We start from the raw sequence: 6148 nt of genomic DNA, 5'->3' as shown, positions 1-6148 counted from the left end.
GTAGGTGGCCATTGACCTTCAGGTTCATATATAAATATATATAAATATATCGACATGCACCGTAACTGTTCCCTGGTGGTCGAGTGGTTAAGACCCGGTGCACTAACCTGGTTCGACATGTATCGTAACTGTTCCCTGGTGGTCGAAGGGTTACGACCCGGCGCACTAACCTGGTTTCAATCCTCGATCAATTCATTGCATAAAAATAATTGAGGTCTGTGAGGCGATTAATAATTGCTGTAATCACCATCAATACCAATACTTTCTGTGATAGACTGAGCTGACAGACTATCTGGCTTTTCCTGCACTTTGCCGGGTACGTGTTTGGGGTTTAACTTTGTAAACTGGGTGAGTTCGCTGATCGCGGGGAGACGGTCGGAGACTCTGTGGCCCCACTGTGAGGATGTGGAAGTGAACACGGTGGCTGGGTGATCCGTGACATTTCTGTAAAGGGCAGCGGAGGAGAAGGATTGAGAACTTTCAGTGTGGGACAGAAGTTGTTTAAGGTGAGCCAACACATTCCCGATCAGCACAGAGGGAGCTCACTGGTCAGCTCCTCGCTGTGGGGGTTTTTGTACAGAGGTTTCTGTAGTGTAGTGGTTATCACGTTTGCTTTACACGCGAAAGGTCCCTGGTTCAATCCCAGGCAGAAACATTATGTTTAAACTTGCTGTGGATGAACAATCGGAGGCGAGTTTCGTCTCCCTGCAAATGCTGCCTTGCTTGCTGAGATTTCCAGCATTTGCTGTTTTTATTTGCTATTTATTCTCCTGGCAAAAGGGCTCCCTTACTCATTAATTGATCTTTATTTCACCAATAAATAGATAACTTTGAGTGAGAGAAAACGGATCCACCGGGGATCTTTTGCGTGTGAGGCCAACGTGATATCCGCTACACTGCAGCCCATCAAAGGGTGAGAAACCACTGAATATAAAGGATGAGCTGACAAATATCAGGGGCAGTGCAGTCTGGTCAATGTCAAACTCTCCTTTCTTATTCAGCAGTGGCATGAACGGGAGTCAGACGCCACAAAGTTTAATTAAAGACACAAATACAAGTAACACTTGCAAATCTTTTCAGTGTAAAATTCTTTCATTTTATTTGAAATGCTACTGCGTTGAATCTGAAAATACACACGGTGGGATTTTATCTTCACTACTGATTGTATTTTGTGTGCACGGTAGGAATAATCGGTGCTGATAAATTTGATAAAAGTTGCCCCAGATTCGTGGTGTATTCGGCAATGAACACTTTCAACCAGAAAGCTAAAATACAGTGCGTAAAATGGGTTAACATGCATAAGAACATAAGGTCATGAGAAATAGGAGCAGGAGTGGGCCATACGGCACCTCGAGCCTGCTCCACCATTTAATAAAATCATGGCCGATCTGATAATGGACTCAGGTCCACTTCCCTGCCCGCTCCCCAAAGCACAGGCCAAATGATTGAAGTATGGAGTGTCCCTGAGTTTGATTGTGTAAAGAAGGTGAGGGGTTAATTAATGATGGTTTCCCGTGAAAGCAAGAGAAAAGTTTTCGAACAAACCATTCGGTGACTGTCAGCTGAGCGCTGCTTTTGATACCTGGTGGGAATGGGCGGGGATTTTCAAGCCCCTTGTATTGCAGAACCTTCATATAGACGAACATCTCCAGCTCACTGTGTAGGCCTCGTGGTGCAACGATAGTGTGTCTGACTCCTGATCAAAAGGTTCTGTGTTCAAATCACGTCGGGGTATTGTTCTTTTGAATATTGTTCTTCCAGAATTAATATTTCCTTTGCTGTTTGGCAATAACCAGACCCTTGCTCCAAGTTCTGTCTCACTATTTCCCCGGTGTCAGGCAGAGATACGCCTGCTGCCCTCATTTATTTCATGTGACAGGACACAAAAGTTCAAAATCAACCTGCAGGTGGCCACACACAGCGCTGAATGGTCATGATGGCCGAGCGGTCTAAGGTGCTGTGTTCAGGTCACTGTCTATTCTAAACGTGTGTTCAGCTTGAATTCCAATTCTGACAATTATTATCATTAAGCAGAACACATTTCTTTGACACCACGGCCAACTCTTTCAAAGTGGGATTCAGCAGTTCAGCTGCTCGCTTAACATTTCCATCTGACCTGGTCCTGGAGTTTGTTAAAGAAACTCAGTGCACAAGATTCAACCTTTCATATTATTCCTGAGCACCACCTTCTTACTTGAGGCCAGAAAGTCTCAAGCCGTACATTCCTGAACCGAACCACTCGCTGCGAAATGGCCAGCTCCGTTTCCGATGTGCAAAGTCTGGGAAACACGAGATCAATTCTTACCACACTCACAGCCTTCCTAAATATAGTACCTTCATTCTATTCTCGTAAAACCAGCTCCTGAAGTATCGGCCAGCTGTGTAGGTTAAAGCTCTGGTTATGTTCCTCGCATTGTATCAATTGCAGTGTTTCCGTAGTGTCGTGGTTATCACATTCGCTTAACACGTGAAAAGTCCCCGCTTCACAACTGGGCGTAAACTTTTTGAACATTGATCAACTAAAGATTAGAAAAAATGAAATAATTGACATTAATGGTTCAATATTAACAAAGTTGGTGTTTGTTTCTGCTTAATGATTAAAAATAATAAACACCAGAAGTGGGATTTGAACACATGTCTTCAAGATAGATTTTGAACTGAACGCAGCACCTTCGACCGCTCGGCCATCCTGACTATTCAGTGCTATTTGTAGCCACCTGCAGATTGATTTTTAAATTTTGTGTCCTTTCACATCAAATAAATGAAGGCAGCAGGCGTATCTCTGCATGACACCGGGGAAACAGTGAGACAGAGCTTGGAGCAAGGGTCTGGTTATTGTCAAACAGAAAATGAAATATTAATTCTGGAAGAACAATATCCAAAAGAACAGTGACCCCGACGTGATTTGAACACGCAACCTTCTGATCTGGAGTCAGACGCGCTACCATTGCACCACGAGGCCTACACAGTGAGCTGGAGATGTTCGTCTATATGAAGGTTCTGCAATACAAGGGGCTTTAAAATTACCACCCATTCCCACCAGGTATCACAAGCAGCGCTCACCTGACATAGAAACATAGAAACATAGAAAATAGGTGCAGGAGTAGGCCATTCAGCCCTTCTAGCCTGCACCGCCATTCAATGAGTTCATGGCTGAACATGAAACTTCAGTACCCCCTTCCTGCTTTCTCGCCATAACCCTTGATCCCCCGAGTAGTAAGGACTTCATCTAACTCCCTTTTGAATATATTTAGTGAATTGGCCTCAACTACTTTCTGTGGTAGAGAATTCCACAGGTTCACCACTCTCTGGGTGAAGAAGTTTCTCCTCATCTCGGTCCTAAATGGCTTACCCCTTATCCTCAGACTGTGACCCCTGGTTCTGGACTTCCCCAACATTGGGAACATTCTTCCTGCATCTAACCTGTCTAAACCTGACAGTCACCGTATGTTTTTTTTCTTAACCTTTTGTCTTGCTTTCACGGGAAAGCATCATTAATTAACACCTCACCTTCTTTTGCACAATCAAACAGATGCTAACTCAGGGACACTCCATACTTCAATCATTTGTCCTGTGTTTTGTGCAATGTATAAAATGACTCGACAGACTTGTTACTGCAAACTCACTCTGCTGTAAAGCTGGTTCAACTTTATTGACTCCCAAAGTGCCCACGTGACATGGTACTCGCTCTTTTCTACCAGGGCCCGCGCACACGCGCGTACAGCCAGACGACCTCCGACAGTGGCGCCCCCTGGTGTCTAGTGATACCAAGCATCAATACATGACACTTTGCATGTGACTGTTAAACCATATCCCATTTTACTCACTGTATTTTAATGGGCGGGGATTTTAAAGTCCCTTGTATAGCAGAACCTTCATAGAGACGAACATCCCTTAACTACTGTGTAAACCTCGTGGTTCAACGGTAGTGCGTCTGATTCTAGATCAAAGGGCTGCTTGTTCAAATCATGTCGGGGTCACTGTTCTTCTAGAATTGTTGTTTCACAATAACCAGACCCTTGCTGCAATGTCTGTCTCACTGTTTATTAGTGGTAAGGTTGGGGACAGCATCAAACAAGAAATAAGGGATGTGTGCAGTGGTGGTACAGAAGTTTTAATGGGTGACTTTAATCTACATATTGATTGGGTTAACCACATGGTAGTAATGTGGTGGAGGAGGATTTCCTGGAGTGTATTTGGGATGGGTTTCTCGACCAATATGTTGAGGAACCAATAAGAGAGCTTGCCATCCTAGACTGGGTGATGTGTAATGAGAAGGGACTAATTCGCAATCTTGTTGTGCGGGGCCCCTTCGGGAAGTGTAACATAACATGGTAGAATTCTTCATTAAGATGGAGAGTGTCACAGTTAATTCAGAAACGAGGGTCCTGAACGTAAGGAAAGTGAACTTTGACGGTCTGAGGTGTGAATTGGCTAGAGGAGACTGGCCAAGGATACTAAAAGAGTTGACAGTGGATAGGCAATGGTAAACATTTAAAGATCACACGGGTAAACTTCAGAAATTGTACTTCCCTGTCTGGAGTAAAAATAGAACGGAGAACGTTGCTCAACCATGGCTAACAAGGGAAATAAAGGATAGTGTTAAAACCAAGGAAGAGGCACATAAATTGGCCAGAAAAAGCAGCAAACCTTAGGACTGGGAGTAATTTAGAATTCAACAGAGGAGGACTAAGGGTTTCATTAGGAGGGGAAGCTTGCTTGGAACATAAAAGCTTCTGTAAATATGTGAAGAGAAAAAGATTAGTGAAGACAAACGTAGGTCCCTTGCAGTCGGATTCAGGTGAATTTATAATGGGGAACAAAGAAATGGCAGACCAATAGAACAAATACTTCGGTTCTGTCTTCACGAAGGAAGACACGAATAATGTTCCGAATGTACTTGGGGACCGATCGTCTAGTGAGAAGCAGGAACTGAAGGATATCATTATTAGGCTGGAAATTGTTAAGCAAATTGATGGGATTGAAGGCTGCTAAATCCCCAGTACCTGATAGTCTGCGTCCCAGAGTACTTAAGGAAGTGGCCCGAGAAATAGTGGATGCATGGGTGGTCATTTTCCAATATTCTATCGACTCGGGATCAGTTCCTATGGACTGGAGGGTAGCTAATGTAAAACCACTTTTTAAAAAAGGAGGGAGAGAGAAAACGGGTAATTATAGACTAGTTAGCCTGACATCAGTAGTTGGGACAATGTTGGAATCAATTTTTAAAGATGAAACAGCAGGGCATTTGGAAAGCAGTGACAGGATCAGTCCAAGTCAGCATGGATTTATGAAAGAGAAATCATGCTTGACAAATCTTCTGGAATTTTTGAGGATGTAACTAGCAGTGTGGACAAGGGAGAACCAGTGGATGTGGTGTATTTGGACTTCCAGAAGGCTTTTGACAAGGGCCCACACAAGAGATAGGTGTGCAAAGTCAAAGCACATGGTATTGGGGGTAATGTACTGACGTGGATTTAGAACTGGTTGGCAGACAGGAAGCAGAGAGTCGGGATAAACTGGACCTTTTCAGAATGGCAGGCAGTGACTCGTGGAGTGCCGCAGCGCTCAGTGCTGGGACCCCAGCTCTTTAGAATATAGATCAATGATTTGGTTGAAGGAATTGAGTGTAATATCTCCAATTGTGCAGATGACACTAAACTGGGTGGCGGTGTGAGCTGTGAGGGGTTCGCAAAGAGGCTGCAGGGTGACTTGGACAGGTTAGGTGAGTGGGCAAATGCATGGCAGATGCAGAATAATGTTGATAAATGTGAGGTTATTCATTTTGGGGGCAAAAACCCTGGGGCAGAAAATTATCTGAATGGCGGCAGATTAGGAAAAGGGGAGGTGCAACGAGACCTGCGTGTCATGGGTCATCAGTAATTGAATGTTGGCATACAGGTGCAACAGGCGGTGAAGAAGGCAAATGGTATGTTGGCCTTCATAGCTCGGGTCTTTGAGTATAGGAGCAGAGACTTCTTACTGCAGTTGTACAGGGTCTTAGTGAGGCCTCACCTGGAATATTGTGTTCCGTTTTGGTCTCCTATTCTGAGGAAGAACGTTATTGCTGTTGAGGGAGTTCAGCGAAGGTTCACCAGACTGATTCCCGTGATGGCTGGACTGTCATATGAGGAGAAACTGGATCAAC

At 44.3% G+C, this 6148-nt stretch overlaps 2 non-coding genes across 2 annotated transcripts; one reads left to right on the top strand and one right to left on the bottom strand.

Annotated features, from left to right (window-relative positions):
- Window positions 1–582: 582 nt before the first annotated feature.
- On the top strand, window positions 583–655 carry trnav-uac (transfer RNA valine (anticodon UAC)). The gene has a single exon. It is a non-coding gene; the product is annotated as a tRNA-Val (tRNA).
- A 2235-nt stretch (window positions 656–2890) lies between these two features.
- trnaw-cca (transfer RNA tryptophan (anticodon CCA)) lies at window positions 2891–2962 on the bottom strand. The gene has a single exon. It is a non-coding gene; the product is annotated as a tRNA-Trp (tRNA).
- Between the last annotated feature and the right edge of the window lie 3186 nt (window positions 2963–6148).

The sequence above is a fragment of the Pristiophorus japonicus genome, unplaced genomic scaffold (genome assembly GCF_044704955.1).
Source record: "Pristiophorus japonicus isolate sPriJap1 unplaced genomic scaffold, sPriJap1.hap1 HAP1_SCAFFOLD_408, whole genome shotgun sequence".
NCBI lineage: Eukaryota > Metazoa > Chordata > Chondrichthyes > Pristiophoridae > Pristiophorus > Pristiophorus japonicus.
The sequence above is the reverse complement of the archived record's forward strand: the minus strand, read 5'-3'. Positions and strand labels throughout refer to the sequence as shown.